Source organism: Bos javanicus, chromosome 3 (assembly GCF_032452875.1).
Source record: "Bos javanicus breed banteng chromosome 3, ARS-OSU_banteng_1.0, whole genome shotgun sequence".
Taxonomy (NCBI): Eukaryota; Metazoa; Chordata; class Mammalia; order Artiodactyla; family Bovidae; genus Bos; species Bos javanicus.
This window is the reverse complement of record NC_083870.1, coordinates 98,388,708-98,411,532: the sequence shown is the minus strand read 5'-3', so window position 1 is coordinate 98,411,532 and position 22,825 is coordinate 98,388,708. Positions and strand designations below refer to the sequence as shown.

Genomic DNA, 22,825 nt, shown 5'->3' with positions numbered 1-22,825 from the left:
GTTAACTTGGGATCAGTAGTATGGCTGCCTGTGGCCCAGGGGTAAACTTCATTCATTCATTCAGATGTGCTCTTTCTGGGCTGGGCACTAAGGGTAGAAGATTAACAGTTTCTGAGTAGATGTGTATGTGCATGCTCAGTCACTCAGTTGTGTCCGACTCTTGCAACCCCATGGATGGTAGCCCGCCAGGCTCCTCTGACCATGGGATTTCCCAGGCAAGAATGTTGAATGGTGGAATGGGTTGCCATTTCCTTCTCCAGTGGATCTTCTAGACCTAGGGATAAAACCCATGTCCCCTGCATTGGCAGGCATGTTCTTTACCACTGAGCCACCTGAGAAACGTTTGGCTAACAGCATATTCCAGCAGTGGAGTTCTCTGGCACACAGTAGGTGTGCTAATCTGAAGAGTCACTGAATGAAATAAGACTTGGAGTCCAAGGTGGGCCATTGGGGAGGTCGGGGGGGGGGGGGGAAAGCACACCTAAATATTGAAAACTGTTTCATTCAGCAGACATTCTGAGGACTTCAAGCCTGGCAGGCTAAGGGAGGAGCCAGGATATATGGGAGTTTTTGCAACAAAGGCCAGATAGTCTGAACATCAAACGATTACTGTTAATTAAAGAAAACCAGATATCTTGAGTTAAGGAGTTTAGTGCTTTTCTGTGCATGGGAAGGTGCAAAACTCTGGGCTTATTGAAATCATTCCTTGGATATACACCTTAGCTACCCAGGGCCAGCATCCTATCCTTTTCCACCCTGAGTTCCCTCTGAGTTCACCAGTGGTGGGGAGGGCAGGGCTGCTGTAGCTGAGGACTTAGCTGCATGCAGTCCCTTTGTCTCCGCCAGGGCTTACCCGATGGTTCAGCGGGTTAAAGAATTCACCTGCAGGGGACACAGAGGACCGGGGTTTGATCCCTGGGTCAGGAAGATCCCTTGGAGGAAGAAGATACCTTGGATGAGGAAATGCAACCCACTCCAGTATTCTTGCCTGAAAAGGTCTGTGGACAGAGGGGCCTGGCAGACTAAGGGTTGCCAAGAGTCGGCCATGACTGAACACACACACACACACACACACACACACACACACACACACACTGGACTTCCCTCAGGGCTCCCCCTCAGGGCAGCTTTAGTGGCTTGATGGCTTTCACATCCTCTGTTTACTGATAAGGCAGACACAGGGTAAAGGGAGAACCAATGAGGGAAGAGTGCCAGCCTGGCAGAGCTCGAGGCTCCAGACTCTGCTCTCCAGCCACCCCTGGGAGCCCTACACAAATCAGTTACCCTCCACCGGAGGGCCTCGAGCCTCCGCCTGCAAAATCACAGAGTTGATTTATGTTGGTGCTGTTCATTCTAGGCTGTACTTATTAATCACCTGGGAAGTTTGAAAATATCCTGATAACTGGGCTCTCTCCCTAGAGATTCTGACTTAATAGGTCTGAGGTGGGGCCTGTGCATTGCTATTTTTTAAAATTTCCCCAGGTGATTACAGTATGTTGCCACGGCTGAAAAAGGCGTGGGTTATTTTTCCGAACCCCCAAACTCCCATTGCCTGTAATTCTGAGATTGCTTTTAAGGTATTTCACTAAATTTAATTTGTATCCTGTAGTAGTAGATGATGTTATTTCACCATTAGGACAATGGGCTGATATTTGTCACCAATAAACCTCAAGATAGTTCTGGATGTTTGTGTCTGTGGGGTAATCCCATCAACGGGCCATGAGAATATGATTTATCCCCCGTGCCTCTAATGTAATTAAGTGTGCATTAAAAGAAGGCTGCGCTGCTGAGATGCAAATTAGTGATGGCAGTTTACCTTCAAATTGCCGTTTTGTTAAGGTTGCCATTGTGTTGTTTCAAGTGCTTAAAAGTGCATTATTCATGTAGCAAACACAGGAAGTCCACCGGGAGAGAAAGTACAACACACTCAAGAGACATTGGAGGCCTCTGGACTTTGTCACGTCCATAAGAACTATTACTTCATTCCCTCCCCTGTTTGTTCTCCCTGTATCCTGTGCCAGAAACAGAACAGTGGTGGGGAAAAGGGAAAGAGAAAGGAAGAACGGTCTGCAGCTTGGGCAGCTGCTCTTCAGATGCACCACTTCCAGCTAGTTCATATTAGAAATATCCAAAGGGTAAGTGTTGTTTTGAGACATGCCTCCCTGCTAGAGAACCTCGTGCATTGAAGGGGAGGAGCGTGTGAAGAACATTTCAGAATTCTGAGCTGCGTCTGCGTCTGGCAGCCTGGCCTGCCTCTCTGCCCTGCAGTCTCTCCCTCCATCCTGAGAGCGCTCTGGCCGAACCAGAGAGTGGGTATCACAGAGAGGATGCTACAGGGACCCGGATGAGCCTGCTTTTAAGTGAAATGAGCTCTAGCTTCAGTTTTATAGAACCCCCACTGACTGAGCACTACCATCATCCAGATGCAATGTTTAAATGATCCTCTTCGCCAGTCTGAGGCATCAATAAGGTTTACAAGACGTTTCACTTCTTAATTAATTGTTCAAGTCTACCCTCCTAGAATATCTACCTCCCTTGAGGTCCAAGAGTATCAAGAACTTTCGAGAACGTCACGTAGCACAGAGGGTGGAGTGATGCTTCCAAGTGCAGTCCGTCCGTCAAGGAGACTGTAATCTTCCTGGAGATTCCTCAACTCCAGGCAAGTTTATCTCCTTCTTTTAAGTGGTCAGATCTTGGGAGGTCTTGCAAAGAACAGTCTTTGTGAACCTGAAGGTGTTCTATCACATCCCATCCCACATCTCAGTGTGTACTTGGTGCCTTTCGTTTGTGATAACTAAGAGGTGTGTCTAAAGTGTTCAAAGGAAAACCAAAGATCTACTTCAAGGTGATAAAAACAGTGTGTGTCAGAAATCACTGGCAATTTCTCTTGATGAAAAAAATCTTAAGTTCCGTGTCACTTGGCAGTCTATCATACATGTGTACATAATTTAATCCTGTCAACAATTTTGCAAGGTAGGTGAGTTAATCTCAAAGCTTGAATTTTTATTATTATTAGAGTGATAGAAAAAGCTAATAAGTTCTTACCACTTTCTTTGTTTCAAGAATTGTGCTAGGTCCTATATAAATAATAAATACTGTCTCTAATTCTTACCATAAGACCACAAGGTAACTATTATCATTCCATTTAACAACGTAGAAAATCAAATCTTAGTAATTTGCTCAAGATTAGGTAGTTTGCACTTTGGGTAAGTAGCAGAGCTAGGATTCAGTATTACATCCTGCTGAGTTTCAAGCCCATGATCTGCACTGCATAATGACCTGCCTGCAAAGGTTCACCTGTTCTGGAGATGGTGGGACATGGTTTTCAGAAGATCCTGTCCTGACAAGGGCAGGGAACACTTTTCAGAGACATACAGTGTGCTCCAACCAAGGGGACCGGAGGTTGCACAGTGCCCCTCCAGCCCCAGGGCTGACTGGTTGTGAGTCAGCAGGCAGTCTCCTTGTTGATCAGTCTGGATCAAAGAATATGTTAAAAAATATTTGTTGAAGATTGAAAGTGCTCTGACTTGGAACTGAATTGATGATAAATAAACTATCTTAGAAAAAGTCAGAGAAAGGGAGGTTGCTGTGGTCTGCAGTGGTCAGGGAAAATGGAGGCAGATGTTGACCCAAGATGTGAAAAAAATTCCTTAATGACATCCATCAGACTGCCAGGATTAGGGGGTCTCTGGGAGCATATCTCTGTTACTCCTTTTCTAACAGCAGACTTTTAAAAGCCTGCCCTGTGAATTTTACCTCTAGATGGCACTCATGTATTTTTTAGCCTTTGCAGCTTGGCTTTCAAAGGAACTCAACCAGCGGCTCCGGCCAATGTCTGTCCGAATTTGCATCCAACTATGTTTCTCTAGGTCAGGATGTCCACTGATGGTTAATAAAATGCCAGAGGGGGGAAAAACATGTTTTTTAATCTTGTTTATTCTTACTTCATCCATGTACACCTCCTCTCAGCCTGTTTTGTTTTTGTTCAGTTGCTAAGTTGTGTCCCACTCTTTGTGAAACCATGGACTGAAATACACAAGGCTCCCCTGTCATTTGAAACTGAACAGCCTGGCATCCTGTATGATACATATTTGATCAGATGACACAGATGCTTTTGAGACAGTCTTTCTGGTGATTCCACCACCTCTCTGGATCCTTGCAGAGCATCAAGCCTTGGACTATGAGGCTGAGAGAGGATAAGATCCCAGCACAGCCCTTCCCTGGAGTAAAATAACTGTTTTGTCTCCAGTGACAAGCAGAGAAAAACTGTCTTCTTCAATTCCATGTTTATTCCCCTTTACTGTTACTCATTCTACTCTTGAAACATAGATCAGTAGACAGGATGAAAGTAAGGCTGAGTCAAGATCACAGTCATGAATATCGTGTTTGGAAAGATCATGAAAAGCAGAGACTCTGAAATATACCAAAAGATGTAACAAACAACAAATCAGGAGTAAAGGAACAGGAGGTGAGGCAAGAGCCGTTAAAGACACCCTGTCATCTTTAATTCTCTAGCCATGGAGAGAAGCAAGTGGATTTGAGGTTAGATGAGAAGTTGTGGGAACAAAGCGTAGCCTGGGCTGGTTGAATTTTGTGCTGGAGTCAAAGCATCTCTCCTTCTCCTCACCCTGCTCAGTGTCTCATGGTCATGCCCTTATTCAATGAATATCCGAGCACCTCTCCTGTTACAAGAATTGGTAGAGGCACTGAGGATATAACTGTGAGGAGACGAAGGTCCAATCTCTGGGTCAGGGAGATCCCCTGGAGAAGGAAATGGCAGCCTACTCCAGTATTCTTGCCTGGGAAATCCCATGGATAGAGGAGCCTGGCAGGTTACAGTCCATGGGGTTGCAAAGAGTCAACCTTCCGAGGAGCAGTGGGTCCGGGGCCTGGCCCAGCCCTATGCCCACCTTTGTTGTGCTCCCAAGCAAACCCTGATGCTCCTGCCACAGAGGAGACTCTTCTGAGAGGTTCAGTGTCCAGGGAGCTCCTGTGTACACGAGGTGAGCACAGATTCCACATGGGTGTTTCAAGGCTTGGAATCAAAAAATCATGTTCTAACACGACTAGGAAGAGTAAGGTGTCAAATATCCTGTCTCGGGTTTGTTCTAATTCCTCACCATGGATTTGTATACCTAGGACCACGGATCTTTGCTGTGTCATCATAATCACGTCTGATGTTCATCCTAACTTATGATTCATATTCTGTATCTGAAAATAGTCCCAGTATTAATAATACCTACACACAAAACAATTTACTGTTATAACTTATATCATCACAAAACATTAACAATCTTCTGTAGACCAAGCAAATATTTTTAACCATAACTGTTGTGCATAAAATTCACAACCAGAATCCCCCAAATCAAAAATATTTGCACAATAAAAATAATAATTTAAAATATCTGGGCTTCCCTGGTGGCACAGTGGTAAAGAACCTGTGTGCCCATGGGGGAGATGCAAGAGAGGTGGGTTCGATCCCTGGGTTGGGAGGATTCCCCTGGAGTAGGAAATGGCAACTCACTTCAGTATTCTTTCTGGGAAAATTTCTTGGACAGAGGAACTTGGTGGGCTACTGTCCAGGGAATCACAAAAAGTTGCACATGATTGAGCACACATACAACTTAAAATACATAGACATATATACACTCACTTTCATACACTTCCAGAATTGTGCTTGGGGAACCCATTTGTTGAGTGCCAGTGAGGGCATATTTTTGCTAAACTGCTGCTCCAGGTATTTTTGTTTGCAAAATCTCTCACAGTAGGGCACAGCTGTATATTTGATGAGCAGAAAAGAAAAATATGCTTGTGGCAACCAGAAAGTTTAAAGGTCTTTCCAGTTGTATAAAATGGACCTGCAGAAATGTATAAGCGTTCTCAGGATGCAAAGTTGGAGCTGAAATGTGATATCGAAGCAGTTGTAGAAAGTGTGCAGCAACTATCTCATGAGGTCAAAACTGGTACCCAGATATGCAAGAAATGTTCAGGACATGTAGCTTGTTGGCTTTGTTTCACATGTTGCATAATCTGATCTTGTGTGAATTTCACAAAAGATTCAAATTGTTCTGCTAGATTGGTGTTGAGGATTTGCTCATACTCCTCCTGAATTTCATCTTCATCATCTTTTAAGAGACACTCATATTATGGCACCCCACTCCAGTGTTCTTGCCTGGAGAATCCCAGGGATGGGGGAGCCTGGTGGGCTGCCGTCTATGGGGTCGCACAGAGTTGGACACGACTGAAGCGATGATAATAATAATAATAATAGCAGCATATTATTCCAATTTGTCAGAGTAGGTGGGCTCATCCTTCTTCATCCATGAGAAAGCTGGAGAACTGTGAGTACTGTCAGTGCTGAGGAGTGAGGCTGACTTTCCAAAGTACAAGCTTCTTTGTGAACAACTTCTATATGTCTCCATCTTCAATAACAACTATATTCTTTATTTTTTTTATTCTTTATTTTTTAGTTGGAGTATAATTGCTGTACAACAACATGACTCAGCCATATGTATACATATACCCGCTCCCTCTTGAGCCTCTCTCCCACCCCACCCCATCCCATTCCTCTAAGGTCATCACAGAGCACCAAGTTAAGCTCCCTGTGCTATACAGCAGCTTCCCACTACTAGCTATTTTACACATAGTAGTGTATATATGTAGAGTATATATGTCAGTGTTACTCTCAATTCGTCCCACCCTATCCATCCCCGGCTATATCCATGAAGTTCATTCTCTAGGTCTGCATCTCTACTTCTGCCCTGCAAATATGTTCACCAGTACCATTTTTCTAGATTCTATGTATATGTGTTAATACACGATATTTGTTTTTCTCTTTCTAACTTACTTCACTCTGTATGACAAACTCTAGGTTCCACGGTTAAGAAACTGCACTTCCATGGCAGGGGTAACAGATTCAATCCCTGGTTGAGGAACTAGATACATAGCTAGTTGGAATGGGGTCTGTGTCTGAAGCAGCGACAGTAGCAGCAGTGGCTTGGCATTCAGAGACAGGAGGCCTGAAGTGGGCAAGGGCTCGCCACTGTGGGGAGCCAAGGCTCAGCAGCACCACCTTGAATTCCATGGGCTGCTTGGATGTCACCATGCACAACATTCCAGGGACCATATCAATAAAATTAAAAGTTTAAATAAAATTGAAAAATTTCTACACACAGAGATTTGACCAAATCAGCACAAAATGACGTAAAAACTGTGAATGATGAATGCCAAAAATCATAAACCTTTCGACCAACCCATAAAGTAAATTTCAAAAGCAAGCGATTTTAATGTGTGTGTGTGCTCAGTCATGTCTGACTCTTTGCAAACCCATGGACTATAGCCTGCCAGGCTCCGCTGTCCTAAGGATTCTCTAGGCAAGAATACTGGAGTGAGTTGCCATTTCTTTCTCCAGGGACTCTACCTGACCCAGGGATCGAACTTTTTATAGTCTACAAAATATTTAAAGAGGAAGTGATGCTGGTGAAGATTCTTGAGAGTCCCTTGGACAACAAGGAAATCAAACCAGTCAATCCTAAAGGAAATCAATCCTGAATATTAATTGGAAGGACTGATGCTGAAACTGAAGCTCTAATCCTTTGGCCACCTGATGCAAAGAGCTGACTCATTGGAAAAGACCCTGATGCTGGATAAGACTGCGGGCAGAAAGAGAAGGGGGCGACAGAGGATGAGATGGTTGGATGACATCAACAATTCAATGGATGTGAGTTTGAGCAAACTCCAAGAGATAGTGAAGGACTGGGAAGGCTGGTGTGCTGCAGTCCATGGGGTTACAAAGAGTTAGACACAACTTAGAGACTGAACGATAAAAACAAATGCAAAGATTATATTAATACATAAAAAAATTAAGACTTGTGAACACTCCAATATAATATTTATATCAAACTTGATAAAATCAGTATAAAACAGAAGAGTGACAGGCTATTAATGACCCAAGTTGTATGAACAACATGCAATTGCTGATATTTAATCATTTTAACCTAGAAAAATGACAATTTTATGTAGATCAACATAGATCAACATATTCTAAATACATATTAGCAAATCAAACCTAGTCTATGATCAGTTGAGGCAGTCTCTTTTCTACCATGACCAGTTAGTAGTCCATCCCAGAGAAGATGGGATTCCAGGCAGATCTAGGGCAGGGATGTGAACTGAAATAATCGAGCAGCATACAAAAATGAGGGAATGTCAGTGCCAGGGGAAATAGATGTTATTACCAATCATTCCTTTCTTTTTACCTTTCAGTCACTATAGTCACATCCAGGAATGACCTGGATTCTCTTCTAGGCTCTGTTTATATCCTCCTTTCAGTCCAACCTCTATCTGGCAAGGGAATTTCTGCTATGCTCCTTTAAACTCCCCACTTACCATCCCATCTTACACGATATTTCAGCTAGAGCAAGGCTTACTTACGATAACACACCGTTCCACATATGTTAGGTCTGCAGAGACCTTGTGAAAACTGTAATTCCTGCCCTTAAACTTTACCGATTGTCTTCCTCATCATTGGATTCTACTATGGAAGGAAATGTGTTGGAGCAGTGGGTTAGAAGTAACATGTCTCTCATGCTTCCCTCCCTTTTTCTTCTTGAATATTCAGAAGTGTTTCCTTTTCTAGCTCTCAGGGGAACCAGAACTCAGTAGTGTAATGGTGCAGGCAAAAAGACGTAAGAATAAAAATCTATTTCTCTTACATGCCCTAGATTCGACTATTTAGACGCATAATTATTATCATATAAGATGTAATTGCAAAAGGAAGAACTTACCATTTTAAGAAATCTTTAAAAAGTAAATAGAGACACAGACATAGGGAACAAACTTATGGATACCAAGGGGGAAAGGGGAGTGGGATGAATTTGGAGATTGGGATTGATGAATATATACCATTGATACTATGTATAAAATAAATAACTAATGAGAACCTACTGTATAACATAGGGAACTCTACTCAATGCTCTGTGGTGACCTAAATGGGAAGGAAATCCAAAAAAGAGGAGATATATGTATATGTTTAGCTGATTCACAAACTGTACAGTAGAAACTAACACAGCATTGTAAAGCAACTATACTCCAATAAAAATTTAATAAATGGTCCATGCTTCCATGTTTATTCAGAGTTATTGTGTTTGGTATAAAAGCTATGATAATCAAGCTTTTCTGGCTGAGTGGTGAGCAGGACTGTAGTCCCTAAGTTTCTTTGTCTCAGATGAATGCAGGTGGGATGTCAAAGTCACACACGTATTCCTTCACATTCATACTTAACTAACTCAGCAGTGACGTTTGTTCAGCAGTGTGGTAGTTTGGTTACATTAACAGAAGACTTAGTTCCATTTAATACAATAACACTTTGAGAACAGAATCAATATTACTTTTTAATAAAGCCTTGCTGCAGGTCACGCAGCACACAGAAAATCGATGTCAAGATTATAACCTAGGCCAGTAGGCCAGTGTGACTTAATCTGTTATGCTGCTCACCTTCTCCAGGTGTGTGTGGGTTTTACAACATGGACCACAAGGGCATCAGAATTTGAAGTTCCCCCAGTAGGGATCCTGGAAGTCAGTAAGAGAAAAGGGTAGGATCTAGTTCAGATGAGGATGTTGAGCAGATAGTTATTATATTTCAGCAGGCTGGCAGGGTTCAGGATCCAGCAGCTCAGAGAATCAACTGAAATAGCCCCAAAGAACAGACTGGGCAGGGAGGTTGTCATTGCTGGGTTCTGTTCTCTTTTGTTTGCTAGATGAACCTCCACATCTAAATCGATTGTCAACAATAGGCTAGAATAGGCTTCATTGTGATGCTACGTGAAGGGCTCACTGGAACAAAGCTGGGCTTGGGTCAAGGCAAGGGTCAGTGACCTGACCACGAGGAGGGCACTACTTCCCTCCATGGCTGACTTTATATGGCTCCTTGGGTAGATCACTGTTTCCAGTGTTTGGTGAAACACCAATCTAGACGTTGCTGTAAAGATATTTTTTGATTCAATTAGCATTTAAATCAGTAAACTTTGAGTAAAGCAGATTCTCCTCAGTGATATGGCTGGGCCTCATCCAACCAGCTGAAAGCCTTAAAAGACCAAGTTCCCTGAGAGTCCATACTCCTGGCCTGCCCTGGATCTCAGACTTGTCAGCCTACACAATTACATAAGTAAAATAAATCTCTCTCTATATGAATACACATCTGATCGGTTTTGTTTCTCTGGCAAACCTTGACTAACCCACTCCCTGGAAGAAAACTTGACTCAGCCCTGTGGAAATCACTTTCCACCATGTGGGTGTCACTAATTGCTACCACTTAATTCTCCCACAGTGGACCACGGAGCCAAGGGGCAGAGTCAGCATTCTGCAGGCTTTCTCAGAAGTCACACTCTTCCTTTCAGGTAAAAATCCATTTTTCTTTTTTATTGATATTATTCAACCAAGGTAGTACTACTACTTTTAAGTTTCTTACCTTTGACATTGACCAACCTTCACACTACTTCTACTCATTCATTCAAGATAACAATGCCTGGCTCCAGCCTAGGCTTTGAGACAGTCATATCTCTCTTGCAGAATAGTTGTTAGGTGTGTCTAAAACGCTGAACATTGTAAGACTTATAGTAGGCACTTGATAGGTGTTATTAGCAATTATTATGCTTCTGTTCAGTACAGGTTCTTGTACAGCCTTATGGGGCTTCAATAGCCCTAAGAAGAAGACTTCCAATACTCCTGGTTTCAAAGTTCTTTGACCTTTACTGCAAAATCTTTGACTTGAATTCCTCTTTGTCCACTCACTCCCCAGCAATATCTTCTATTTTGTTAGTTTAAGAGGGGAGCACGTTCTTTAAAGCTCCCCATCCACTTATCACAAACTCCTTTTATATATTTCAGCACAAGAAAATGTCTATTTAAGAAAACCATTCCTGTGATTTCCACGAGAAGGAAATTTCCCCGAACACGACTGGCCTCTTTCCCCATGACTTTCCTTTGCCCATCAGAAGGGAACAAGGTGTTATGATCTGTTGATGGCAACATCAGCTCACATTTTTCTCAATTTGCATGGAGATAATTTCTCAAAAGTCAATTACCACAGGGATTAAATCTCTTTCTTAAACTCATACTAGAGTAAAATTCTAGACAGTGCATTTGTTCTTCAAACATTAATCTCCTTTCAGGTGGTTGATCCTGTGATGATATGGGTTGGGGAGGATGGTTGGGCAGGGAGCACTAACAAGCTCATTTGGTTCTTACATTAAGCCAGCAATTTTGTTGGTGATAAGGAGCTGAAATTACTAGCCTTCTTAGAGCTCAGTTGTCATCATCAGAAACTACTCCACCTGTCTGAAATCTTACAGTATAAAATAATAATTTCTGACAGTACCTTTACACCCACAGGTTTTCTCACATATTTTCTTATTATAACTGTTCTTTTATCTCATTAAGACCTAGCCCTGAACTGCCTCTGTGCTTTGTCATAATAACCTGGAAGGGGCTATTGGATCTGCTGTCTAGAGTCCAGTGGGCTTTATGAGTTAGAAATCTCTAAAAGGTCACCGTTGAGAGACTGAAAGATCCCTGACAGACACAAGCAAGACACAAAAGGGAAAGCTCCAAAAGGGGAAAAATGTCTGTTTGGTTGTGACCATGTTATGCCCTGAGATTCTTTAAGCATGAACCACTGGAACTCTGATGGGCAAGCATAGTGATTAGAAGTGATAAGAAGTCACATCCTGACTCTGGACTCAAACTTTCGATATACCTAATGTCTTCTAACCTCTTGACCATAACTGACAACAGGTCAGAGTCAAATCCCTTCTCTGATTAATTCCTTCTCTTTACCCAAAATGTGAGGGTTATTTTACTTTCTTTAGGATTTCAGAAGACAGTGATAATTGATGATACAAATTTCCAGTTCCAGAAGCAGGAGAGTTATACCAGACAAACAAAAAAGACCAAGTCAAGCTCTGTAATGTGATACCAGAGAGGGGATTTCCTTCATTTAGGAATTTGGCTGATGCTTGGATATACCTATGCTACTGTTGACTTGCCTTGGCTTGACTAGAGGATGCTCATTTGAACCACTCACCGAGAGTAAGCTGGCTGCTAGTGCAGTCCTGCCTCACTCTGTTCTCGCTGCACAGCAGCAGCAGTTACCAAGGTGGTGTTTCTGGGAACATAGAAAGAGGAAGGATTTGTCAAAATTTTGGATGGATTAAGTCATAGGTGGGTGGGTAGTCTAATCCTCTTCCAATCTAGGTTCCATTCTATAATTTTTTAAAAAATGAAACAAAGATGAATATTTTTAATAATAAAAGGTATAATTCACAAAGAAGATAGACATCATAAATGATGATACACCTAACAACAAAGAAACAAAGACACACAAAGCAAAAATAAGAAGAGATATAAGGGAAAAACAAAAAAATATATAATCATAGTGAGGCATATTAAAATTTCTCTGAGAACTTTTTATCAAGTGCAGAAAAAATAATAGGAGCATCTTGAATTTTGTCATTAATAATTTAAATATAGTAGATTTCTGTTTATATTAATTTTATATCCTACACAAATATATTTAAAATTTTGAATCTCAAACATTATTATTAGATGTCCATAGGACATTTAGAAAAACTGGTAAAAAGATAAACATTACTAAACTTCAAAAGGTAGAATTTTTTGTGATTCTGTTATGCATATACACATGTATTATTTTTTAAATTATTTTCCATTATAGCTTATTACAAGATATTAACTATAATTCCCCATGCCATACAGTAAACCTTTGTTGCTTGTCACATATCTATTTTTTTAAAATTAGAAATCTAGCATTCTATTCATACTAAGTCAAACAAGTAGAATCAAAGTGTTATAAATTTTTTAGTTAGGCAAAAATTCAGAAGTTTTCTAAAATGTATATTATATATATTATTTGTATATATGTATACTAGAACTTTTCTACTGCCCTTGAGAAAGACTTGAGTAAGAATATTTAAAAAAAAAAAAAGAAGAGATGAAGAAACTGGAGAACATAAACAAATGAAATGGAGTACTGAATATGAAATAGAAAGAGTGAAGCAAGCTAGATAAAAGTAAAAGATCCTCATAGTCCAGTTGTTTTTAAACATGGCTGCTGATTAGAAACATACCTGGAGCTCTGGTCTGTTTTTCCTTACATTATTTTCTCCTGCTCTGCTCCATGAAGGGAAGTTTGCTACTGGTTCATTTTGGGAAAATTCACAATGAAAAACAATGAGTTCCGAGACAAAGAGATGCTGGGAAAAGCAGATGCAGAAATCATGGTGGCCTTGTTTTTATCCGTTTGGTTATGGACACTAACAGCAATAGGAAGTGCAGGAGAAGTGTATCAGGTTCAGGGTAAGAAAAAGGATTACTTATTCTTCTTTAAGACAATGATTCATTCTGATTTTTCCTTACGACCAGGTTCATTTAACCTGGTCTTTCTTAGATTTAAGTGCCTGCCATCTTTAGAAATGGGCTTCCTTGGTATCTCAGTGGTAACGAATCCACCTGCAAAGCAGGAGATGCAGGATACATGGGTTCGATCCCTGAGTCGGGAAGATCCCCTGCAGGAGGGCATGGCAACCCACTGCAATATTCTTGCCTGGAGAATCCCATGAACAGAGAAGCCTGGAGGGCTGAACTGAAGCGACTGAGCACAAGCACAAGCATCTTCAAAAACGTAGAAGGCCAGGAGTCGGTGCGCCACAGGGTAATGGACACAGGTCACTACAGATAGGACACGTTCATATTCCATTAATGGAGAAAATGCAGATATAATATATATATGTGCATGAGTGCTAAGTTACTTCAGTCATGTCTGACTCTGTGTGACCCTATGGACTGTAGCTTTCCAGGCTCCTCTGTCCATGGGATTCTCCTGCAAGCATATATATATATATATATGCCTATATATGTATATATAATACATATTTTATATATATATGATTTCATATCTGACATATATGACATAGTTCTTAGAATAGCAAGCCTTCTAATCAACTCTGATTTCCCGTATTTCAAGTACAATTTTACCTAGTCCCTGAGGAAGAAGTTACATGGAGTATGCTTATAATACCTCCCCAATAAGAGAGAAAGAAGGTACTGCTGCTACATTGCTCATGTCAGAAACTAGTTATGAAGCTATAAATAACATTTATAACTTTTCCTCTATCTAGTCCATATTCCATTTCCCCTCACTTCTGAGTATTGGGGCTCTTTAGTTCAGTTCATTTGCTCAGTCGTGTCCGACTCTTTGCGACCCCATGGACTGCAGCATGCCAGGCCTCCCTGTCCATCACCAACTCCCAGAGTTTACTCAGACTCATGCCCATTGAGTCAGTGATGCCATGCAACCATCTCATCCTCTGTCATCCCCTTCTCCTCCCACCTTCAATCTTTCCTAGCATCAGTGTCTTTTCAAATGAGTCAGTTCTTCACATCAGGTGGCCAAAGTATTGGAATTTCAGCTTCAACATCAGTCTTTCCAATGTGGGGAGACACTAATCTTTATTCCTAAAGCATCTGAGTCTTTAGCAGTCTTGCCTTTATTACTGTGGTCTTTAATTAGCATGTACTACTGACCTTGAAGTAATTAGATGTATTCAAGAGAATCCCCTGGATTCTCTCTGCCTTGATGGTATCTGTTTCCCTTTAATATTCTTACTTATTTATTTATTTGTCTGTGTCAGGTCTTAGTTGTGGCATGAGGGATCTTTGATTTTCCTTGCAGTATGCAGGATCTTTAGTTGTGACATGTAAACTCTTAGTTGCGGCACGTGGGATCTAGTTCCCTGACCAGGAATTGAACTCGAGACCCCTGCATTGGGAGTGTGGAGTCTTAGCCGTTGGACCACCAAGGAAGTCCCTTGTACCCTTATTTCAATATCTTTTTATTTCCCTGTTGATTGGTGGCTCAGCTGATGAAGAATCCACCTGCAGTGTGGGCGGGTTTGATCCCTGGGTTGGGAAGATCCCCTGGAGAAGGGAAAGGCTACCACTCCAATATTCTGGCCTGGAGAATTCCATGGACTGTATAGTCCATGGGGGTCACAAAGAGCTGGACATGACTGAGGAAATTTCACTTTCAGTGGCATAGAGAGCCCAAGTCATTTAGGTGGCAATCTCCACTTACATGTCACCAGGCAAACACTGCTTACTTTTATGATGTTATTCCTTCCTTGAGAAGGTCTTTAACCTAACATAGTTCAGAATTGTGGGAATAGAAAGCAAGAGTAGGAATGTGGATTATTGGGTGTGATAGTAAAAGAAATCTCTTCTATCTTTGTTTCTCTAGTCTTAAACCTAGATATTTTGGAAATGGAATAAAAAAGCACCACTTGCAAGTCATTGGTTCAGAAAAAGAACGGCAATTTATGAAGTAGCGTTGCAGCTGTGTGCATAGTGCTTTCCAGCTAGCACCGTAACAAGAGTCTTCAATAGGCCATTCCAGTGATCTATAACATCAGCTGCTTCTGTGTGAAGGAGAATATGGTAAGTTCCACAGATCCCATAGGTAGGAACTCATCACTCCACTTCTTTTATGGTGAAATAAGTTCCTCAATTAGAAACTATATTAATACTTTGTAAGGAACACCACAGTGACAATAAGGCATTGTTGCGTCTGTTCTTGGTGATGCTGGCAGAACCACTGTAGCCAAGGAAGGCAAACACACGTAGGGATAATTATCCCATCCAGTGAAAACAAATTTTCCTTTTCTTTAGGGTGGCAGAGGTCCAATACAATAAATTAGTGGAGAATGATTTGTCATGCAGGACATTAGCTGAAGATATGGGGCTTAATGTTTAATCCTGGGTATTGACAGTTGGGAGATCAATGGTTCCAATAGGCAGAAGCCATGCGGAGGGAAAATCCATCTTGTTGAGCTCATGCATTACCCCACATCCCACTGCAAATACTTGAGCCTATTAAACAAGTACCAGTGTTGCTCATAAAAGAGACTGATGGATGTTCACAGGATGGGCACCTTACTCACGTGGCTAATTGAGGGCTTCCCCTAATAGGCAACGTTGGATGACATGCAAATAACTCGCAAATGTGCTCATACTTTGTGCTCATTGTAAGAGGTGAATTCACACATGTAACTTCTCAGTCGTCACTAATCTTACAACTTGGTTTAGTCCACGATTCTGACCAGGTGGTGTTCATGAGCCAGTGTAGATCTTTATGATTATCCACTGTCTCCTTATCAGGCTACTAGTGTCTATTAGAGTCCAGGAACAGCCCAGAAGTTGGTTCCCTAAAGGAGAATAGTTGTTTGTAGAAAATGGGATGCCTTTTATCCAAATTTGTAGATATTTACATGATGATTTACAAAAAAGAAGAACTGAGTTGGGCAATTGGATTTCAAAGCTCAATATGAAATTACACTAATTAAAACAGTGTTCGACTGCTGTAAAGACACACAGATGGATCAGTGAAATAAAATACAGTCTAAAAATGCATCTAAATTTTTTGTTCAAATTTTTTGACAAAATTTTTTGTCAAAAATCAGTTACTAACATATGTATCAATCCCTCTGACCATTATATATCTATAATGGTTTTATAATATATCTTGAATTTAAATAATATAATACATCTTGAATTTAAATGATGCCTCTAACTTTGTTCTTTTAAAAATTGTTTGTCTATTCAATATCCTGAACTTTCCCATATCATTTTGTATGCACTATGTCAATTTACTCCTCAAAAACCTGCTTGGCTTTTGATATTAAGCTTGGTTTCTGTATAAACTTTGGAAGGAGTTTCTTGAAAGAATTTCTCTCATGTTTTCTTCAATCATCAGCAGCTACTATTTTGCACTTGAGGAAGGTCCTGTGTACCTTAGGGAAGAGCTCTCTCACTTCTTATGCTCTGTCCCCAGTTTTTGGTATACTATTTCCATGCAGGAAAAATTAGTGTTTTATACTGACTTGTGTATAATCTTTTGTAAATATAGTGTTAATTTTTTATAGGATTTAAAAGTCCTTATTTCTCTTTACTTTTTCTATCAAATACTGAAAGAGAAGGGTTAAAATGTGCAACATAGTTGCGGATTTGATTATTTCTCTTTTTAGTTTGGTCAGGTTTTGCTTTATGTCTTTTGAATGTCTTTAGCTAGAAGTATACACATTTATGATTTCTATGTTTTCTTGATAAATTGCATTTCATCACTTTGTACTGTTCCTCTTTATCTCTGTTAATATTGTTTGTTCTGAAGTCTATGTTGCCTGATATTAATATAGTAAGATATTAATATGTTTGCTGTTCACAAAGTATATATTTTTTCAAGCATTTACTTTTAAACTTTTTGTGTATTTATATTTAATTTAAAATTATAATAATATAATGATATGATACCTCACTTTTATCTAGTTTGAAGTCTCTTATATTTTCCTTTTATACCTTGTTTTATGCTAGATGAGCATCTTTTAGCATTCTACTACTTTCTTATTAATTATGGATTTTTAATGGTTGCATTTGCTTTGAAATATACATCTTTAACTTGTCAAAGTACACTTTAAAATATCATGTCAGTTAATGTATAACATAAGAAACACCCAAGAGTAGACTTCTGTTCTCTTCTCACCCCATTTTTGTGCTACTGTTATTCTTTTTTATTTCTGCATGTTATCAACTGTATTATATATAAATATATTTTTACATCAGAGAAGAGAACGTGATTTTTTATTTCATAGGGATTTAAAAAATTCCCTATTTGATCTTATCTTTCTTAGCTTATTATGACTGTTTCAGTTCAGTTCAGTCGCTCAGTCGTGTCTGACTCTTTGCGACCCCATGAATTGCAGCACGCCAGGCCTCCCTGTCCATCACCAGCTCTCGGAGTTCACCCAGACTCACGTCCATCGAGTCAGTGATGCCATCCAGCCATCTCATCCTCTGTCGTCCCCTTCTCCTCCTGCCCCCAATCCCTCCCTGCATCAGAGTCTTTTCCAATGAGTCAACTCTTCGCATGAGGTGGCCAAAGTACTGGAGTTTCAGCTTGAGCATCATTCCTTCCAAAGAAATCCCAGGGCTGATCTCCTTCAGGATGGACTGGTTGGATCTCCTTGCAGTCCAAGGGACTCTCAACAGTCTTCTCCAACACCACAGTTCAAAAGCATCAATTCTTCGGCTCTCAGCCTTCTTCACAGTCCAACTCTCACATCCATACATGACCACAGGAAAAACCATAGCCTTGACTAGATGGACCTTTGTTGACAAAGTAATGTCTCTGCTTTTGAATATGCTGTCTAGGCTATGTTAGGTCACTTAATTTAGAGAAATTTATTTGAAATCATATTTGTATTTTTCAGTAATCAGCCAATAGTATTTTAAGAAAGACAATTAAGAGAGAAGAAGATGTCTTAAATTTACCCACCCATTTACTATTTCTAGAACTTTTCTCCTCTGATAAATTGGAATTTACATATGGAATAATATTCCTTCATCCTGAAAACTTCATTTTATACTTCTGGTAGCCTAGAAATGCAGGCAAAGAATTCTTTCTGCTTTAATTTTTCTGAAGATTTCTGACTTACATTTTAACTTGATACAGAGGTTAAGGCTGACTTTTTTTTCTTTCTTGCAGCCTGTTACTCATTTCTGTATTCTTATGTCTTGTTTCACTTCTATTAAGAAGTCAGTAGTGATTCTCATCTTTTGGCCCCTGTAATTAACATGTCTCATTTCTCTGGCTACTTTTATTTTTAAGCAATTTAGTCATTATATGCCTTGGAGCGTTTTCCTTTGTATTTCTCCTGCAGATAGCTTTTTCTTCCCCATTGTTGAAATGATTATTACAGAGACTGCTTCTAGCCTTCTTCTTATGTCAGAAACATTCTCTTGCATGTCACCTTGACAATTTCAAAAGAATTTCTTAGAGGTATATATCCAAATATGTCCTTCAGTTCAGTTCAGTCACTCAGTCATGTCCGACTCTTTGTGACCCCATGGACTGCAGCATGCCATGTCTTCCCATCCATCGACAACTCCTGGAGTTTACCCAAACTCATATCCATTGAGTCAGTGATGCCATCCAGCCATCTCATCCTCTGGCATCCCCTTCTCCTCCTGCCCCCAATCCCTCCCAGCATCACAGTCTTTTCCAATGAGTCAACTCTCTGCATGAGGTGGCCAAAGTACTGGAGTTTCAGCTTTAGCATCATTCCTTCCAAAGAAATCCCAGGGCTGACCTCCTTCAGAATGGACTGGTTGGATCTCCTTGCAGTCCAAGGGACTCTCAAGAGTCTTCTTCAACACCACAGTTTAAAAGCATCAATTCTTTGGCTCTCAGCCTTCTTCACAGTCCAACTCTCACATCCATACATGACCACTGGAAAAACTATAGCCTTGACTAGAGGGACTTTAGTTGGCAAAGTAATGTCTCTGGTTTTGAATACGCTATCTAGGTTGGTCATAACTTTCCTTCCAAGGAATAAGCGTCTTTTAATTTCATGGCTGCAATCATCATCTGCAGTGATTTTGGAGCCCAAAAAATAAAGTCTGACACTGTTTCCACTATTTCCCCTTCTATTTCCCATGAAGTGATGGGGCTAGATGCCATGATCTTCGTTTTCTGAATGCTGAGCTTTAAGCCAACTTTTTCACTCTCCTCTTTCACTTTCATCAAGAGGCTTTTGAGTTCCTCTTCACTTTCTGCCATAAGGGTGGTGTCATCTACATATCTGAGTTTATTGATATTTCTCCCAGCAATCTTGATTCCAGCTTGTGCTTCTTCCAGTCCAGTGTTTCTCATAATGTACTCTGCATAGAAGTTAAATAAGCAGAGTGACAATATACAGCCTTGATATACTCCTTTTCCTATTTGGAACCAGTCTGTTGTTCCATGTCCAGTTCTAACTGTTGCTTCCTGAACTGCATATAGGTTTCTCAAGAGGCAGGTCAGGTGGTCTGGTATTCCCGTCTCTTTCAGAATTTTCCACAGTGTATTGTGATCCACACAATCAAAGGCTTTGGCATAGTCAATATGTCATAAATACTTAAATCCTTAATTTAATGCTGTTAAGAGATTTCAGTGGCTTTCCTGGTGGTTCAGACTGTAAAGAATCCACCTGTAATGCAGGAGACCTGGGTTCTATCCCTGGATCAGGAAGGGTATTCCCTTGGAGAAGGGAATGGCTACCCACTCCAGTATTCTTGCCTGGAGAATTCCGTGGACAGAGGAACTGGGAAGGCTACAATCCATGGGGTAGCAAAAAGCTGGACATGACCAAGCAACTAACACTTAAAGTGATTCCAGAATAGATGGGTTTATTTTCACTCCCACATGCCCAGTGTCCTAATCCTTATCAGTACTCAGTGTTATCCAACTTTTAAATTTTGCTTATCTAATGGGTAATAAGTTGTATCTCCTTTTGCATTTATATGCCTTTATCTGATTACTAGCAAGATTATTAATTTCTCGATACAAGTTTAGATAGTCAGTTCTACCCTTTGTGGATTTCTTATTAACAAATTATTTGTCAGATTTTGTCTTGTTCCCCTGTGATTTGCAGGCATTCCTATCTAGGTATTGATCCCTTGATATCATTAGGCTTTGAAAATATCATACTGTCATGTCAGACATCTGCTAACTTCATCTATAATGTCCTTAATTTAGCATAGATATTTAAGGTTGTCAAATTAATTTTTCCCATACAGTTTGTACTTTGGGGTTCTATCAAGAAATACTTTGCACCCCAGTACCTCAAAGACATTATCCTGAGTTTTTACTTGCATGCTTTTTTCCCATAGAGGGAACAAATTTTCCTCTGGAACCCCTTTTTTCAACTGATATGTGATTCCACCTGTTTTTAGTCAGGGTTTTGGCAAGGAACTACAAGGCAGATTCAAATGACATTCTGAATATCATCAAATGAAGAACATGTTTATTTAAGAGTGATTGGAATTATGTGAGTCAACAAGATCCTCAAGATCTGGCTACTGTTGGCTACTGTTGGAACTTGTCACCCCTCATACATTAATGACAAATGACGAAGAGTGTTGTCGGAGCCTGGATGATCTGGAGCTGTGGATGATGGGCTATGGGCAGGAGCTGTAGTTGTAGGGGGATGAGCCCCCTGATGCGTGGCAACAAAACAGGAAGGGAGCAAGGAAAGAGATGCTTTGGCCTCTTTCTCTTCTCATCCTTCAGTCTCCCATGACTCTCATAGGCCAGAAGGGGAAGGACCCCAGGTGACTGACTTGGTAGAGAGCAGCTCTGCAAGCTGGAGAATAAAGGAAAGAAGGAGAGAATGGATCTGAGGGGACAAATGGAGAAAGACCTACATACACCACTTGCATCAAATACCGCATTTACTTTTCTCATCTCTCTAGTCTGTTCCATGTGGATTTGTCTTTTTGCACCAATACCACCCTGTGTCTTTTTACAATGGCTTTATTATATATGCTAATGTCTAGTACAGTGAAATTAGAAATATCTCTCTTTACTGTTTTATGATTATCTTTGTTATTAGTGAATGTTAATTCTTCCACATTATTTTGAGGTTAAGCTACCCTATTACTCCTACCCTTCTGCTACCATTGTATTAGAATTTTATGGTCTGTAGACTAATATGATGGCAACTTTTATCTTTAATTTTATTTTATTTTTAAACTTTACATAATTGTATTAGTTTTGCCAAATATCAAAATGAATCTGCCACAGGTATACATGTGTTCCCCATCCCGAACCCTCCTCCCTCCCCATACCATCCCTCTGGGTCGTCCCAGTGCACTAGCCCCAAGCATCCAGTATCGTGCATCGAACCTGGACTGGCAACTCGTTTCTTACATGATATTTTACATGTTTCAATGCCATTCTCCCAAATCTTCCCACCCTCTCCCTCTCCCACAGAGTCCCTAAGACTGTTCTATAAAGTGTTAATATTTTCCTCCTCCCTGAACATGATATTGTTATCCAGGTTTTTAGGTTTAGAAAAATATTCTTAAAATTCCTAAGCAATCTCACACATTATTTAACTTAAGCTAGAGAAAAGTACTATTCTTGAAAATTTGTATTTCTCTATTTTCTTATTACTTTCCATGTAAATTATTTCATCCACGTTTGTTCATTTTTCTCCTTCCTTTCTCATACTTGTGCTACTCTGACAGCTTCACTTTCTGATCATGTTAGATAAAAACATTTAATTATTTAGATTTATTTATTTATTTTTTGAATTGTATACTAGTTATATTTTTAATATTTTGAGGGACCTCCACACTGTTTTCCAAAGCGGCTCTACCAATTTACATTCCCAACAACAGTGTACAAGGGTTCCCTTTTCTCCAAGTCCTCCCCAACACTTATTTGTTGTCTTTTTGACAACAATCATTCTGACAGGTATGAGGTGATATCTCATTGTGGTTTTATTTTACATTTTCCTGATCAGTAATGTTGAACATTTTCACGTGCCTACTGGCCATCTGTATGTCTTTGGGAAAATGTCTATTCAGGTCCTCTGCCCATTTTTAAAATCAAGTTGTTTTAATTTTTTACACTGAGTTGTATGAGTTCTTTCTATACTTTAGATATTAACCCCTTATCAGACATATAATTTGCAAATATCTTCTCTCATTCAGTAGGGTGCCTTTTTATTTTGTTGATGAATTTTCTCACTGTTTAAAAGATTTTAAGTGCTGTTTATTTATGTTTTTCTTTCCCTTGCCAGAGGAGACAGATAAAAAAACAAAAAAATTACTAAGACTGTGCCAGAGTGTAAAAGAGAAATATTGCAAAGATTTTTTTTTCCTCATTAAAAATAATGTTTTTGGAGATTTTTAAAGCTAGCCTTTATCAAGGAAGATC

The 22,825-nt window shown here is 40.1% G+C and overlaps 1 protein-coding gene across 3 annotated transcripts in view; it reads left to right on the top strand.

Annotated features, from left to right (window-relative positions):
- The first annotated feature begins 9,617 nt into the window (after positions 1-9,617).
- The window catches only part of LOC133244624 (selection and upkeep of intraepithelial T-cells protein 9-like), a 36,951-nt gene continuing 23,743 nt past the window's right edge, over positions 9,618-22,825 (top strand). The window contains exons 1-2 of one of the 3 annotated variants that reach the window (XR_009735458.1): positions 9,618-10,397; positions 15,311-15,507. The gene's annotated coding sequence lies outside the window, so the exon portion shown is untranslated. Of the gene's footprint in view, positions 10,398-11,213; positions 11,794-13,202; positions 13,372-15,310; positions 15,508-22,825 lie in introns of those variants that run through there. The other 2 variants (XR_009735459.1, XM_061412055.1) reach the window with 2 other exon arrangements.